Below are 18,362 nucleotides of genomic sequence, written 5' to 3' on the forward strand. Positions count from 1 at the left end.
CACCCCTGGTCTATGGGATTTGAGGTATTCTGACAAATATTACACAATAAAGAATACAAAAAGGCAGAGGAGAGTAATAGAGAACTCTACCAAGACAAAACAGTTGCTAACACCTGGCAAGTCAGTGTGTAACTTTGTGGTTGTGACTGATGAGCAGCTAACTTCTTCTGACCACATTTCTACTGTTTCTCATTCATGCAGGTTCACGCTGTACAAGATCAGATCTTATCTGACAGAGTATGCAACACAACTTCTGGTCCAGGCTTTGGTCTTGTCGCGGCTGAACTACTGCAACTCGCTTCTGGCAGGAGAACCAGCATCTGCTATCAATGATCATCCAGAATGCAGCGGCCCACCTTGTATTTAACTAGCTGAGACAGGCACATGTCACTCCTCTCTTCAGGTCGCTACATTGGCTCCATGCAGCAGCACACATTAAGTTCAAATCCTTGATGCTTGCCCTACAGGGTAGTCAGTGGGTCAGCACCTGAGTACATGGAGACACTGGTGAGGTACTCTGCTCCTTCTCACCCACTCATGTCTGCCAGTGAACAGCATGCGGTGATGCCACCTCTACGTTGGCATCAAGTCTCAATCCAGACTCTTTTCCTGGGTAGTTTCTAGTTGGTGGAACGGGTTGCCCACCTCCTTTCGTAATGCTGACTCCCTCAATGTATTTAAGAAGTGATTGACAGGTAGACAATTCTTTGTTAGTTGTGGTAATTTTACTTTAAAGACCCCTGATATTCTATATGGTGTTCTCTCCTGGGTCCGCAGCTCTTTTCGATCTCCATGCTTCCATGAGATCAGATTATCTCTTGGCATAACGTGAGCTACCGCAGCTCTGCTGATGACACACAACTGTATTTATCAATAGCGCCTGATGACCCCGACTCTCTTGGCTCACTGACCCTAATGTCTGACTTGTGTTTCTGAATGGATGAGCAGTAATTTTCTAGTAGTAACTAAATGAGGAGAAAACAGAAATCTTAGTGATTGGCAAAAAAATGGATATAATGAGGGTATTAGAAATCAACTTGAGCTATTAGGATTAAAAGTCAAGACAGATGTAAAGAATTTAGGGGTAACTGTTGACTGTAACCTAAATTTTAAATCGCATATTAATCAGATTCACTTAAGAAATATACAATACAATACAATTTATTTGTGTATAGCCCAAAATCACACCAAAAGTGCCACAATGGGCTTTAACAGGCCCTGCCTCTTGACAGCCCCCCAGCCTTGACTCTCAAAGAAGACAAGAAAAAACTCCCAAAAAAACGTTGTAGGGAAAAAATGGAGGAAACTTTGAGAATGGCAGTTCAAAGAGAGACCCCTTTCCAGGTAGGTTGGGCGTGCAGTGGGGGTTAAAAAGAATGGGGTCAATACAATACAATACATAGAACAGAACAAATCCTCAATAAAGTATAAAAATAAAAATTTTACAAGTATTGAGCAGAATTTAACAGTAGATGATATCACATAATATGATTTGGATTTGTTTAGAGTCCTGGAGACCTCGGCCATCAAGCTGCCACCTCCATTTGGACATTCCATAGTGCTGGGCCAGCCAATCCGATGAAAGGAGCCCTCTACCCCACAATTCCTGCGATCCTCCATCAGGGATGACTTTACCTTAGGCAGGCAAAACAACTTGGCAGGTGGGCCGTGGCACCAAGTGCCACATTTGAGTACCAGGAACAGAAACAGAATAGGTGAGGGTTAGTAACAAATTATAACTATCAAATATAGCAGAAATTAGATCCCTTATAACTTGCTGAAAAAAGAGTTCACGCTTTTGTTTTTAGTCGACTAGATGACTGTAATGCACTCCTGTCAGGACCACCCAAAAAAGACATCAATCAATTGCAACGAGTGCAGAATTGAGATGCCAGAATCTTAACTAGGAAAAGAAAATCTGGTTACCTGTGTCATTTAGAATTGACTTTAAAATACTGCTAATGGTTTACAAAGCCTTCAATAATCTGATCCATCCTATATTTCAGAATGTCTGTCACCTTACACTCCAAATTGTAACCTTAGATCTTCAAATCAGGGTCTGCTTAGAATTCCAAGAGCTGGTGAGGTGGCCTTCTGCTGTTATGCACCTAAAATCTGGAATAGCTGACCGACAGAAATTCACCAGGCTGATACAGTGGAGCACTTTAACAAACTGCTAAAAACTCATTACTTTAACATGGCTTTCTTGTAGCTTCATTTTAGTGTAACCCTGATATTCTGTATATGCATTGAATTACCATTTTTTTCATGGCTCCACAATCCATACTAACCCCTACTTTCTCTATTGTTCTTTTTCTGTTTATCTGAGGTGTTGATCTGCGCCCCCACCACCTGATCAGGGCACCATGCAGTCCCTACATTGATGGACTGAAGGTCAGAGGTCCACATGACTATCACCATCTAATTCTTCCACGTGAAGCCTGAAAACCTGAGATCATCGATGTGAGGAAGAATGCCCAGTGGGGCTGAGTGGTCTCATGGTCTGCAGATTTTTTTTTTCAAGCACTCTAGAGATTTTTTTTGTTTTTTTCTGTCCTCCTTAGCCATCAGACCTTACTTTATTCTTCGTTAATTAGTATTGCCCAATTTTATTTTTATATTTTTTCTTTCTTCATCTTGTATAACACTTGCAGTCACATCATTTGTATGAAGACATGCTATAGAAGTATACGTTATTGTTGTTGCTATTGTTAGAGGATTCTGAGTTTGGTTTCATGTTGAACACATACAACCACATTGTCTCAGAAACAGATGTGGTCTTTGACGTTGTATAGCAGAGGGCTGGCTATGGATGGTCTTCACTGCAAAGACGTAATTGAGAGCCTCCTTGCTTTTGCAAAGGAGAAGAGGCCAGAAGAGGTTTTCAAAGCTGTTTATGCAAAAGCAGCACGTCTCATGTCTGACCCTTAAAACGAGCCTAGGCCAAAGCATCAGCGTCTGTCACAACTGCAGGAATACGGAAATCTGCACATGGCCATCCTAGACAATCATATAGGGCAGATTTCTCTGTGTTTTTCAAATCTGGAAAGTATGCGCTTCCTAGAGCTAATCGATCCATGGAAATCTGATGAAATGAGACAGGTGTTTCCTGAGGAGGCATTCCAAAGTGTAACTCCTGAAAGTTATGGCCATTTCTTTGATTCAGGGAGAATGAGATCTGAACTCCCAGTCCATTATTCAAATCATGACTTGCATTGCCATAGATAGATAGTAGATAGATAGATAGATAGATAGATAGATAGATAGATAGATAGATACATAGATAGATAGATAGATACATAGATAGATAGATAGATAGATAGATAGATGCTTTATTAATCCCAAGGGGAAATTCACATACTCCAACAGCAGTATACTGATAAAAAACAATATTAAATTAAAGAGTGATAACAATGCAGGTATAACAGACAATAACTTTTGTATAATATTAATGTTTACCTCCCCGGGTAGAATTGAAGAGTCGCATAGTGTGGGGTCTCCTCATTCTGTCAGTGGAGCAGGACGGTGACAGCAGTCTGTCTCTGAAGCTGCTCCTCTGTCTGGAGATGATCCTGTTCAGTGGATGCAGTGGATTCTCCATGACTGACAGGAGTCTGCTCAGCGCCCGTCGCTCTGGCACGGATGTCAAACTGTCCAGCTCCATGTCTGCAATAGAGCCTGCCTTCCTCACCAGTTTGTTCCGGTGTGAGGCGTCCCTCTTCTTTATGCTGCCTCCCCAGCACACCACCGTGTAGAAGAGGGCGCTCGCCACAACCGTCTGATAGAACATCTGCAGCATCTTATTGCAGATGTTGAAGGACACCAGCCTTCTAATGAAGTATAGTTGGCTCTGTCCTCTCTTACACAGAGCATCAATATTGGCAGTCCAGTCCAATTTATCATCCAGCTGCACTCCCAGGTATTTATAGGTCTACACCCTCTGCACAGTCACCTCTGATGATCACGGGGTCCATGAGGGGCCTGGGCCTCCTAAAATCCACCACCAGCTTTCCTCCTCCTTGGTTTTGCTGGTGTTCTGGTGTAAGTGGTTTGAGTCACACCATTTAACAAAGTCCTTGATTAGGTTCCTATACTCCTCCTCCTCCTGCCCATTTCTGATGCAGCCCATGATAGCAGTGTCGTCAGCGAACTTTTGCATGTGGCAGAACTCCGAGTCGTATTGGAAGTCTGATGTATGTTGGCTGAAAAGGACCGGAGAAAGTACAGTCCCCTGCAGCGCTCCTGTGTTGCTGACCACAATGTCAGACCTGCAGTTCCCAAGACGCACATATTGAGGTCTGTCTGTAAGATAGTCCACGATCCATGCCACATAGTGGTAAGCTGTGTGATTTCTTGGTGTTTTTTGTAGTACTAGGGTGTTGTACTGTGTTAGCCATTATGAATGTAGTGAGAAGTCGAGCATGTCGCCTGAAGAAGGGGCCTGAGTTGCCTCGAAAGCCTGCATATTGTAATCTTTTCAGTTAGCCAATAAAAAGGGTCATTTTGCTTGACTTCTCACTGAAACCTTTAAAGAAATTTTACCAAGAATTGATTAAAAAATAAAGGAAAAACAGATAAGTTTGACAATAAAATGAGTGTACTTGGTGCTCAGCTTGAAGAAATTAAGCAAACTCGTATTGCAGAAGTTGAACAGCTGATACCCACCGCTGATTTGTGAGATTCACAGCATGGGTAGCAGCCTCTTCTCCAGGTTTTATACCTCACTACATGCAAATAACTTGGGAATGTAAACAACCAATTGTGGCTGACAGCTATACGAAACATGAAGGGTGTGGCTTTGCTTGTGTGTGATTGGTCAAGTGTTATCTCTGCCAGCTGAGCTCTGTTGTTTTAGATGAGCAGCCGGTTAAAACCAGGACCTGTTATTATTACAATTAAGGTATTTTGTGTGATGCCAGGACTCATAGCTTAAAATCGGGACTGTCTCGGTCAAAACAGGACGTTTGGTCACCCTTAACGTTACACCAGTTTTTAGAATATTCAATAAATGAAAACTGCACAGTAGAACCTACAGAGGTAAAGGGTGAACTCCACACAGACAACACAAGCCTAAGATTTCAGCTCATGACTGCGGAGCAGAGGTGCTAATCATTCTGCCATGCTGCCCATTATTAATTTCTTTTAAACATAAAATTACAATAATTTACATTGAAAATTGATCAGAGTTACTTGAAATTCTAGGACTTTCCACTTCTTGATCCAGCAACCATTATCATCAGTAAACGATTAACACAGAGCGTGATCTCCCAGCTGCGGTTGTGGTAGAGCGTGGCAGATCCGAGGTCTTGACGTTGGTTTCTACCAAATGGTTTTTCTTCTGGCCACCACATGTACAATCTCTGTTTTTCACTTGGATTATCCAAGATCTAATTTTCAAACAGGAGGCGTATCCTGGCAAATGAAACGAGAAGAGACAAAACTTTAGTCATTAGAGTTTAAACCCAGGGAAACATTTTCTGAAAAACTGGAATGGGACCGAGGTTTCCTTAAATTAGATTAGTGCCCTCATGGAGTATTCGGTTGTTGAAGGAATAAATAAATACACCATTGTCCATCCATCCACCCAGAGCCGCCCCTCCTATATGCAGATCACACACTGTGTGATTGGAGGCCCATTGGGGGCTCGCAGACCTCCCTGATTCGGGATCTATGCTGAACAACCAATTGGATTGCATATTGTTGTCACATGGTTTACGTGACATGAGTCAGATAACTCCTCCCACAACCCTCATCTTAGTCATAGTGTAAAATCACTGACGTATACAGTGGAACCTCGGTTCACGAACATCTCGGTACACGTACAAATCGGTTTACGACCAAAGAGTTCGCCAAACTTTTGCCTCGGTTCACGACCACACACTCGGTATACGAACAAGCCAGTTTCCCTTTCGGTTTGTACATGTTCAGTCTCTCCCTGTGCATTTCCTGTGCAGCGAGCGAGCGAGCGAGAGAGAGAGAGAGCCACACACACACACACAGGCGCGCGAGACAGAGGCACACACACACACACACACAGGAGCGTGCTAGAGAGAGACACACACAGGTGCTCCAGGCTCGCGATGGAGAGACACACACAGGTGCGCAATAGAGACACACGCACACACGAGAGAGAGAGTGAGAGAGAGAGAGGGCTGGACGCATAAGGTAGAAAAGGCTTGTTTTTGTTTTCACTTCTGTTTACAGCGATCGGTTCATAGCGTGCATTGTGGCAATGTTACTTTTCTTGGTGGTTTATTAAATTACGGATTTTTCAAATGTTCATTTTTTTTTCCCTGTGCTTAAAACACATTAAAAAAAAGTGTTTTTAGCGAATGGTTCCTAGCACTATAGCGCAAACTCTTGCAGTGTTAGTTTTCTCTGTTATTCAAGGTTTTTACATTTAGTTTACTATTACACTGTGCATTCTATGGTATAATTAAATATATTTGTGCTTAAACTTAAAAAAAATATATATACAGTAATCCCTCGCTATATCGCGCTTCGACTTTCGCGGTTTCACTCTATCGCGGATTTTAAATGTAAGCACATCTAAATATATATCACAGATTTTTCGCTGGTTTGTGGATTTCTGTAGACAATGGGTCTTTTAATTTATGCTACACGCTTCCTCAGTTTGTTTGCCCAGTTGATTTCATACAAGGGACGCTATTGGCGGATGGCTTAGAAGCTACCCAATCAGAGCATGTATTACATATTAACTAAAACTCCTCAATGCTATAAGATACGCCTCCTGCGCGGTGCTCGATTGTTTGCTTGTCTCTGCCTCTCTCTCACCCTCTCTGACATTCTCTGCGCCTGACGGAGGGGCTGTTTGCTTAAAAGATACTGACGCTCCTCTAAAAATGCCGCTTTATTGCGGTGCTCGCATATTTAAAAGCACAAAAGCACACGTATTGATTTTTTGATTGTTGCTTTAATCTCGCTCTCTCTCTCTGACGTTCTCTGCGCCTGACGGAGGAGATGTGAGCAGAGGGGCTGTTTGCTTAGAAGATACTGACGCTCCTCTAAAAAATGCCGCGGCAAACTTAAAAGCACAAGTATTGATTTTTTGATTGTTTGCTTTTCTTTGCGAGCTCCTCTCTCTCTCCCTCTGAAATTCTCTGCTCCTGAAGAGAAGAAGATCTATTTGCATTCTTTTAATTGTGAGAAAGAACTGTCATCTCTGTCTTGTCATGGATCACAGTTTAAACTTTTGACTAAAGGGTGTTATTTCATGTCTAGAGGGCTCTAATAATGTTAACAGTGTGGGAGAGTTTATAAGGGCTTAAAATATATAAAAATAACTACACAAACATATGGTTTCTACTTCGCGGATTTTCATCTATCGCGGGGGGTTCTGGAATGCAACCCCCGCGATCGAGGAGGGATTACTGTATTTACATACAGTTTGTACGGTCTGGAACGGATTAATTGTATTTACATACAATCCTATGGGGAAAATTGCTTCGGTTCACGACCAAATCGGTTTACGACCAGAGTTTTGGAACGAATTACGGTTGTAAACCGAGGTTCCAATGTAATCCAAAGTGACAGCCACTTCAATGGAGTGGAGATATGGAGGTCTGCAGCTTGACTCTGTTGGCGTTATTGCTGTTTTATGAATCGTCACCTGTTTGAGATGATTTTAAATTAATGAGCAGTGAGACGGCTTCACGTCAACACCAGTCAGGAGAGCAGAAAAGAAAAAAATGAAAGCATGAAGAAGAATCTCATACTGCAGTAAGTAAAATAGGCCCCTTTTACTGGCTAACTAGAAAGATTACAATATGCAAGCTTTCCAGGCAACTCAGGCCCCTTCTTCAGGCACAATGTAATGGTGTTTTTTAAATACAAGGAGGTGGAGAGTGCAATGCCTCAGCTATACAAGCTGCTGTGCTTAGTGGCAACAACTGGAGCTCCATTAGCAGGTGTAGAGAGGAGCCTCTCCTGCTTAACACGAATCAAGTCAAACAGCCACAACACAATGGGCCAAAACCACATTTTAAGCAACCATGGTCTGCTGGCTATTGAGAGGAAATGAGTCAAGTCTTTGGGTTACAGGAGGGCAGAATTTATGTATAAATAACATGAGGCAATAATGAACTGTTTTATGATGTAGGCCTAAAATGTGCTTCCCCTGTTTGAAAGACCACTAGGCGCCACAGGTAGGCATTGTACAGTTATATAGAAGATTTGGAGTTACATTACAATGAAAACAAAATGACTTCTTTTCACATCGATCCACCATAGCAATCAAGTCTGCACATAATTATTAATGTGTACGTTAAGTATTAAGATAATTTAACATACCACCTGGTTGTGGGGTGGTTGGAGCTTATCTTGGCAGCACCACGGGTGTCGAACTCCAGGCCTGGATGCATTCTAACACTTTTCCTATCAGTGACCAGTTTTCACTGCTAATTAACTCCTTTTCCCTTCCAGCCCTCTGAATTGATTCTTTTCTTCATTAAATGACAGCCAAACAGAAATGAGCCGACAGATGACAAGCCAAATTGGGGCTTCAAACGCCAACCAGTTTCTTAATGAGAAGCCAATTCTTGCTGGTATAATTAAACTCGTTATTTAGTTCCATGGCCTGTTGCTGCTCTCATTCTGCCACAGCACACATTTCGAAAACTGTTGTTCTTCTGTTCTTTCTAAGAGCACCGTCATAATGTTTTGGTGACCTGAGAGATCAACCTTACTGAGACCACCTTCACCTTTGTGAGATGAAGAAAAAGAGACAACTATGGAGTCAAGTTCATTAAAACTAAGGAAAAAGACGTTAATTAGCAGCAAAAACATGTCACTAATGAAGAAGATGGTTAGGATGAAAACCTGTTAAGATGAATATCCTTCCTAAGCTTCTCTTTTTATTTCAAAACATTCCAATATATGTCAATAGATCATTTTTTAAGAAATTAGACTCAACCATAACCTCATTTATTTGGAATTCAAAACATCCACATATCAAAAGGGCGACTCTACAGAGACCAATCGCAGAAGGTGGCATGCCTCTACCTAACTTTCGAATTTTATTACTGGTCAGTAAATATACAAACTATAAAAACCTGGACATGGTCAGAAATAGGTGAACATACACAGGCTTGGTCCGCAATGGAAATAAAATCCTGCAGTACTTCTTTATATTCCTTGCTTTGTGCCCCAATAAATACAAGTTATCGCCATTATACTAACAACCCAATTACGTTTCACTCAATCAGAATACGAAACCAATGTAGGAAGTACTTTAAGATGGAGAAGCTTTTATCTGTGGCACCTCTGCACCTTTTCCATCCATCCATTTCCTAACCCGCTGAATCTGAGCCAATCCCAGCCAACACAGGGCACAAGGCAGGAACCAATCCTGGGCAGGGTGCCAACCCACCACAGGACACACACAAACAGGCCAATTTAGAATCGCCAATCCACCTAACCTGCATGTCTTTGGATTGTGGGAGAAAACTGGAGCACCTGGAGGAAACCCAAACAGACAACATGCAAACTCCACACAGGGAGGACCCGGGAAGCGAACCCAGGTCTCCTAACTGCGAGGCAGCAGCGCTACCACTGCACCACTGTGCCGCCCCTCTGCACCTTTTCCCACCCTCTCAAATGTATCCAACTATTTATTTTACTGTAAAACATCCATCCATATTCCAACCCGCTGAATCCGGACAGAGGTTCACGGGGGTCTGCTGGAGCCAGTCCCGGGGCACAAGGCAGGAACCAATCCTGGGCAGGGTGCCAACCCACCGCAGGACACACACAAACACACCAAGCCCAATTTAGAATCGCCAATCCACCTAACCTGCATGTCTTTGGACTGTGGGAGGAAACCCACGCAGAGACGGGGAGAACATGCAAACTCCACGCAGGGAGGACCCGGGAAGCGAACCCGGGTTTCCTAACTGCGAGGCAGCAGCGCCACCGTGCTGCCCTACTGTAAAACATTCGGAATGAAATCACTTAGACATCTGTACACAGACAACGTCTTTGCATCCCACGAACAATTACACTCCAAATGTAACTTTCCCGCAACCCATTTCTTTCACTACCTTCAAATCTGAAACTTTGTTAAACAGAACCTGCCCAATTTTCCTCACCTCCCTACTCCCTCTATGCCCGAAAAAATTTTGCTCAGTCTCGAGGACTTAAGACAGCATTTCTGTAATTTATAAAACCATTTGACAGTCCCTCCCTTACAAAGATACAAGAGAAAAATGGGGAAAGGATCTCTCACTCAACATCTCAGAAGAAGAGTGGAAAGTAGCAATGCACAGAATTCACTCGAGCTCCGTATGCGAAAAGCATACAATTATTCAACTCAAAATTATATATCGAGAGCATCTCTCTCGTTTAAAACTGTCCAAAATGTTTCCAGGGCGAGATCCAACATGCGAGCGCTGCAGTCAAGCTCCAGCCTCACTGGGCCACACGTTCTGGGCCTGCACCAAATGAACATCATTCTGGACCAAAATCTTGAAATGCCTTTCAGACAGCCTTGGTGTCACAATCCCACCTAGTCCACTAACAGATGTGTCTGGTGGGCTCACAGAGGGGCTTAAAGTGGAGAAGGACAAACAAACTGTAATGGCCTTTACTACACTATTGGCATGTAGACTTATTTTGCTCAACTGGAAGAATCCTAACTTTCTTATTCTAAGTCAGTGGGTAACTGATATGATATACTATTTGAAACTTGAAGAAATCAAATTCACACTTAGAGGATCTGTGCAGAACGTTTTCAAAACCTGGCAGGGTGTGATCAACAACATTTTAGAATTAGTATTTAAATCGAGGAAGCAGGATCTCTCCCTTCCTTTACTCCATTTATCTTCATTCATTTATTATTTTATCTATTCTTTTGTCTTAACTAGCGTGAAGTTTTACACTGCCAGCCTAGATCTCAAGGGTGGAGATTGATTTGTTTAGAACCTTTTCTATTTTTTTTGTAAAAGTTATGTGCATGGAATGTTATTTGATATTAATAAATTCAATAAAACAAACGAAAAAAGGACTGAAAACCTGCAGCCACTATGACCCTCCAGGACCAAGGTTTGACAGCCCAGTGCTAATCCATCGTGAAATGTATACATTAAACATAGCCAAAAAAAAACAAGTAGGTATATTTTTAGGGGATTTTACGGCAGCGTATTAGGGCCACAGAGAAGAAAAAAAAAAAAAGAGTATGTCGAGAATATTTTGCCATTAACGCTGAATGTCGTAAACTTAAAATCCATGTTTAACTTAGCTGGTTTTCTCAAACCCCGTCATAACTAATGTAGCACTTTAAATGCTTTGTATTAAGTGTTTCCTGACTCATGTTAACCACTATGTGCTTCTTAAACTGCCTTCCTCTTCCTCCATAACAAAACCCCACGTCCTACGAGACTTTGAAAGGAAGCACGCCGAGTAAACCCGCCAAAAAAAAACAAGCAAACTCAAGGCGGGGAACACCCGAGACTCAGTTGCAGCGAGGCAGCAGCGCAACCGCCATGCCACAGTGCCCCCCACATGTTTAATATATGCTTTAATACATTTCATCATGAAAATGATACCAAGTATTTATCTTAACATTGTAAATGTTCAGAAAGCAGTTAATATCACGAAGTGAATGTATTCTGTGTAGCGATCGCTTCCTGCGGCTCCTCTCAGGAAGTCAGTTGAAGAAATACGTAGCGATTAATAACTGGGTCGGGGAACACTTAATAAGAAATCTTATTACGATGTCCGTAGTACTGACGGGGGTGTCAAACTCCAGGTCTGGAGGGCCGCAGTGGCTGCAGGTTTTCATTCTAACCCTTTTCCTTATCACTTCTCACTGCTAATTAACTCCTTTTCCCTTCATTTTAATAGCCCTGTTTTTAAGGACTCAGTCCTCTGAATTGATTCTTTTCTTCATGAAATGGCAGCCAAACAGAAATGAGATGGGAAATAAGCCAACACATAAGCAGCTAAACTGGGATTTCAAACTCCAACCAATTTCACTCCAACCAATCTATTAATGAGAAGCTGATTCTTGCTGTTAATTAAGCCCATAATTTAATTTTGTGTCTTCTTGCTGCTGTCATTCTGCCACAGCATATTTCCAACACTGTTGATTTTCTGCTTGTCAAAACATTCTGGTGACCTGAGAGATCAACCTTACCGAGACCTTCACCTTTCTTTATTTTCAGATATTGTGTGATGGGCACGGGTGAGCCGGTCATGTGGCGGCTCATTTTGTTTATATTTATATCTATTGTTTGGCTGCTACATAAAAAAGAGACAACTAAGGGGCATGAGTCAAGTTAATTAAAACAAAAGCAAAAGAAGTTAATTAGCGGCAACAACTGGTCACTAATGAAGAAGATGGTTAGAATGAAAACCTGCAGCCAAAGTCTCTAGGCCTGGAGTTCGACACCCGTGTACTAAAGTGTCGTACCGCATTAACTGTTATAAATACACTAAGAAGTCAAACAAAGTGACACCTTTTTTTGTCATTTTGATTGATTCCTCACTAACAAGCACTTTCATGTAAGTTTCCATAGTGTAGTGGTTATCACGTTCGCCTAACACGCGAAAGGTCCCCGGTTCGAAACCGGGTGGAAACAGCATTATTTTCATCGGTCATGAAAATAAAGCTAATATTAACGTAGATTAAAACATAAAACAAGAACGACTGACACGGACAAATGAAAGGTTCACATGATAAAAATGTGCCTTAGGATCTGTCTTACAAACGCCCCCGCTTGCTACACTCTTGCAGCGCGGAGCACTTTTGGAAGTCGACAGTGGCACAGAGACAACGAAAATATTATTATGCTACGCTTTCACCTCGACTCACCTAACTCGCAGTGAAGTTGCAAAGTAAAACAAATTAAAACAGTGCGCCATTTGTAAAAGGCAGAGCGGTGCAGCTTATTCCCCACCTACAGCTTGTAGCTGATCCATTAGCCCGCATAACATTTCTCGAGGATGATTGGCGCGATCAAAATGATTGACAATTCCTGCTCCCAGACGATTTGCTCTTTCCGGGCGTCACTCGTTGTTGATTGGCTCGCTAAAAAAACGAATCGATTCTCGTTTCCTCATACCTTCCGGTCTGAATGACGGTGTAGCGTTGTGTGAAGTATTGGGTTGGTAGGGAATCGTAATCAATGTACTTTTTAAAATGAAACAAAATAACACATCTAAAAATAACAATAACAATTTCCCACATATATCTTTGGCTTTCTATAATTTTAAAGTCGTGATAGTTTCCATAGTGTAGTGGTTATCACGTTCGCCTCACACGCGAAAGGTCCCCGGTTCGAAACCGGGTGGAAACAGTTTTGCTTTCACGAGGAGCACGTCCGTGTCATAAACTTGAACAAATTAAACCTTATCACATACAACCATACTCAGTCGAATATGTAGTGACATGCTTACTTACACTTGCTAAATTAAAAAGAGTTGCGCATTATTAAGAACAAAATGAAAAGAATGTGAGCAGTAAATATGTAACCATATTTATAGTGGCCACAGTTGTGTACATTATATTAATATAAAAAATAAATACGTAATGAATGAATAAATATACAGTGGGTATTGAAAATAATGTTGATTTTTATTTTTTAAAATTCTTCTGAACTGTAGCTGTGATATCCTTCACTTGGATGTTAGAGATTGCATTGAGTTAGTAAAGCTGGAAAAAATATTGGTTTGCGTGTTTTCATTTAAGGCTGTAAAGCAAAAATATGGAAATATTTGGAGGGTTCTTTTCAATACCCAATGTAAGTATACATAAACATACCTAGAAATATTTCCTGGGATATAATTAAGCAATGTATTATTATTATCTTTCCTTAAAATCCCACTCTATTCGCTCGTGAACAGGAGTCCATCCCTTGACCTTAGGGCTACCATGAGGGTGTGATGGTTCACTTGATGGATCAAGTCCTCCTCGGTACATAAGCAGTGCCAAGGAGGACAATCTTTTGAACGTTTTGTACCTTGAAATTACCAGGGATTTTGTTGGTGTAGTTCTCCATCCTTTTCTTGACCAGCCCGAGAGTACCCGTTACCACTGGTGTTACTGCGTTTTTCATACATTTACATTTATTTATTTGGCCTACTCTTTTATCCAGATGATTTACAACATTTGAGATATACCGTATATGCTCCAATAAACACCGAGTCTCTTATTGTCGCCGGTCTCTAATAAGCGCCGGGCTTCAGAGGGGACGCGGCCAAATAGTAGCCGGTCTCTAACAGTAGCCGGGTCTTTGATATTTGCCTACTAGCGTACATTGTAAGCGTCTGTATCTTTGCGTGTGTATATATAAGGAATACGGATATACCGGTTTCTAAAACTGCTTCATTTTCGTGCTGGGTTGACCAAAATACGGACAAACCTGGAAGAAGATGAAGACGATAGTGAACTGGACAGCAACGGAGAACGAATAGCAGCGAAAGGTACAGAAAGACATTGCCATTTATCTTTAACAGTCTTATGCAGCATGTGAAATTCAAATAAAGTAGCTCTTTGTAATATTAGCTGACATTTTAGTGTACCTACATGTACCGACACGAGCAAAAAAAAAAAAAGGTTTTTGTTAATAATGGCCGGTCTCTAGGATAAAGATTGGAGATAATGATTAAGGTTTTGATTTATATCCATCCATCCATTTTCCAACCCGCTGCAATACGAACACAGGGTCACGGGGGTCTGCTGGAGCCAATCCCAGCCAACACAGGGCACAAGGCAGGAACCAATCCCGGGCAGGGTGCCAACCCACTGTAGGACACACACACCCACACACTAGGGAAAATTTATAATCGCCAATCCACCTAACCTGCATGTCTTTGGACTGTGGGAGGAAACCAGTAGATTCTTCCAGATTTCCCACAGCCCTTTGCATAAAGAAGTCCTTCCTGGCGTCTTTCCTTAGTGCACTTCCCCTTCATTTCCACTGGTGTCCTTGAGTACCTACACCACCTTTAACCTGGAAGAATCGTGCTGGATCTTCTTTATCAATGCCTCTGAGGATTTTGAAGACCTGGATTAGGCCTTTCTTATAGCATGGTGACCAGAGCTGCACACAATGCCCCAGATATGGTTTCACTAGTGCATTATATAGTCTGAATATAATGTTCCTCATAAGAAATTTGACAAATGAGAGTTGACCATTCAGTCCACCAAGTCTGTTTGTTTAGCTAATAGCTAAGCTGTTCTGATATCTCATCCTGATACTTTGTAAATGTTGTGAAGGTTTCTGCTTCAACTACACGTCTCGGTATTTTTTTCCAGACTCCCACAATTCTTTGTTTAAAGAAGAACTTCTTGGCTCCAATTTTAAATACACTTCCCCTTAATTTCCACTGGTGTCCTTGAGTAGGATGGGGTGTCTCATCTTGTTTTTATAATTGACGTTCCTTTTGCCCCACATGTGTAGCACTTTGCGTTTCAGTACATAATAATTTTTCCAATTGTTTGGCCATTCTGTAGCTTGTCTGTGTCTTTTTGAATATGAATTATTTTTGCTGTGTCCTTAGTATCAGTGCATGCTCCCAATATGACTCCTTCTCTTTAGTATCTGCCATTGCTCCAATTTTAGTATCATCTGTGAATTTCCCAAGCTTACTGAGCTGGTACACCTGAATCTATGTCATCGATATTGAAATAATTAACTGTAATTTGACATTGAAATAAGCAATAATAGTATGTGCAATGTTTCCTAATTGAGAATAACAAAGAAATATGACAATTGTTTGATTGATTTTCTTGTGATGTGGAGAAGGCAAGCATGTTAGGGCTATCAGAGTAAACATGATTATTCAAATATAAATGAATAGTGAAAAAATATATAAAAGTATAAAATATGTTACATATATTTTGAAAATATATTTTTTAAATAGAAAAATATATGAAATATATGAAAACAATCCTTATTCGAAGGCATACGTTGCCATTAGATGGTAACAGAAGTGTGACGAGGATGGACAGGATTAGAAATGAGGACATTAGAGGGTGACAATGACAATAAAGATCTATCTATCTATCTATCTATCTATCTATCTATCTATCTATCTATCTATCTATCTATCTATCTATATTAGTCCACATAGGTTTAAAAAAAAATCACAGTACAATTTTTTTATTACAGTTACAGCTCAGGTTGGACGATTTAGAGACAAAAGTCAGAGAGGCGAGATTGTGTTGGCTGGGACATGTGTAGAGGAGAGATTCTGGGTATAATGAGGGAAGGGTACTGTGATAGACGGCTGGCAGTTCAACCCGGCTGGGATGCCCCTAAATGGAAAGATGTGGGTTAGGCAGCTACTTGTCGACACTGCCTCCCCCAAAACGCTAGATGGCAGCTCTCTGGAGTGTAGCGGTGCCCCGGCTTCCCTCAGGGCATCCTGGGACTTGGAATTCGGTTTCTTAGCCCTGTTGGGTGCCATGGGTGCCACCAGTGGGAGCTGTCGAAGGACCTGGGGAGTCATAGTTTCCCTATAGCCTGGAAGTACTAGTGGATCATGAGGACGGAAGCCTTGAAGTACTTCAGGGCTGATTAACACAACTTGAATTCTCCGCTGGCAAGTCACGTGGGAGGAAGAACAGAAGCACTTCCGGGTCAGGAACTATATAAAGGACTGCAGAAGACCCAACAAGCGAGCTAGAGTCGGGTGAGGGTGGACAAAGTTTGCTGGGAGGTGTGGAGGAGAAGAAATAGGAAAGAGATATTGTACCTGTAAAATACAGTGGAACCTCGGTTCACGACCGTAATTCGTTCCAAAACTCTGGTTATAACCCGATTTGGTCGTGAACCGAAGTAATTTCCCCCATAGGATTGTATGTGAATACAATTAATCCATTCCAGACCGTACAAACTGTATGTAAATATATATTTCTTAAAGTTTTTAAGCACAAATATATTTAATTACACCATAGAATGCACAGCGTAATAGTAAACTAAATGTCAAAACATTGAATAACACTGAGAAAACCTTGAACAACAGAGAAAACTAACACTGCAAGAGTTCGCGCTATAGTCCTAGGAACCACTCGCTAAAAACACATTTTTTAATGAGTTTTAAGCACAGGGAAAAAAATGAACATTTGAAAAATCTGTAATTTAATATACCACCAAGAAAGTAACATTGCAACAATACACGCTACGAACCGATCGCTGTAAACAGAAGTGAAAACAAAAAGAAGCCTGGTACATTCTTTAACTACCTTCTCTGCCTTATGCGTCCAGCCATCTCCCTCGTTCTCTCTCTCGCGCGCCTGTGTGTGTGCGCCTCGCTTGCTGCACAGGGAATGCACAGGGAGAGACTGAACACGTGCGGAAATCATCGGCGCGCACAAACGAAAGAGAAACTGGCTTGTTCGTATACCGAGTGTGTGGTCGTGAACAGATGCAAAAGTTTGGCGAACGTTTTGGTCGTAAACCGATTTGTACGTGTTCCGAGACGTTCGTGAACCGTGGTTCCACTCCTGTACCTATAATATTGTGGCTGTGGTGCTTTGGGCGCTGTTAATTAGAAGAAAAGCGATTAAACCGCGTCTTCATGCTTTTACTTTGTGTCCTGAGCTTCTGTCTGTTGGGGTTAAAGGGACAACAGCGACCCCTAGCGTCTTACAGTGCTAAGGATAGAGCTGCCAGGCAAGACGAAAAGAGGAAGGCCTAAGAGAAGGTTTATGGATGTAGTGAGTGAAGACAAGCAGGTGATGTGTGTGACAGAGTAAGATGAAGAGGACAGGAAGATTTGGATCCTCTGTGGCAACCTCTAATGGGAGCAGCCGAAAGAAGAAGAAGACGAAGAAGAAGAAGAAGAAGAAGAAGAAGAAGAAGAAGAAGAATGGTTGTTTTACCTCACACCAATTTCGGCATGTGTTATTCCAGATGCATGTGCTGCAGTTTTCTATATTTTACATGTATTTTGCATGTCACTTCCAAAGACATTGTTTTTGTCATTTTTAATTCTTAGTTTGTGTCATATGTGATTCACTGTTAAGCTAAAAGAATTGTGCTAGATCCGCTTTATCAATGCCTTTGAGGATTGTGAAGGTGTGAAATAGGTCCCCATGCAGTCTCCTCTGCTCGAGTCTGTCAAGGTGTGACATGTCCTCAACTCCTGGGATGCATCTGGTTGCTCTTCTCTGAACAGATTCAAGTGCTGCTATGTTGTAAGTGATGGACTGGATGGGCTGGGCTCGGGGATGATTTCTTAAGAGATAGATAGAGCACAAGAATGGAGACACAACCTGGGCGTGATGGTCTTCAGTTTCTATTCTAGTCAGGACGATCAAATCAAGGATGGACGAGGGAAGAGTGGATCTTTTGAACAATTCAAACCACAACAAGAGAGCTGGCCATGTTCCCCTGGTT

The 18,362-nt window shown here is 41.7% G+C and overlaps 2 non-coding genes across 2 annotated transcripts; both read left to right on the top strand.

Annotated features, from left to right (window-relative positions):
• Positions 1 to 12,523: 12,523 nt before the first annotated feature.
• Positions 12,524 to 12,596, top strand: trnav-aac. Its single transcript has one exon. It is a non-coding gene; the product is annotated as a tRNA-Val (tRNA).
• A 644-nt stretch (positions 12,597 to 13,240) lies between these two features.
• Positions 13,241 to 13,313, top strand: trnav-cac. Its single transcript has one exon. It is a non-coding gene; the product is annotated as a tRNA-Val (tRNA).
• Positions 13,314 to 18,362: the final 5,049 nt, after the last annotated feature.

This window comes from Polypterus senegalus, chromosome 1 (assembly GCF_016835505.1).
Source record: "Polypterus senegalus isolate Bchr_013 chromosome 1, ASM1683550v1, whole genome shotgun sequence".
Classification (NCBI taxonomy): domain Eukaryota; kingdom Metazoa; phylum Chordata; class Cladistia; order Polypteriformes; family Polypteridae; genus Polypterus; species Polypterus senegalus.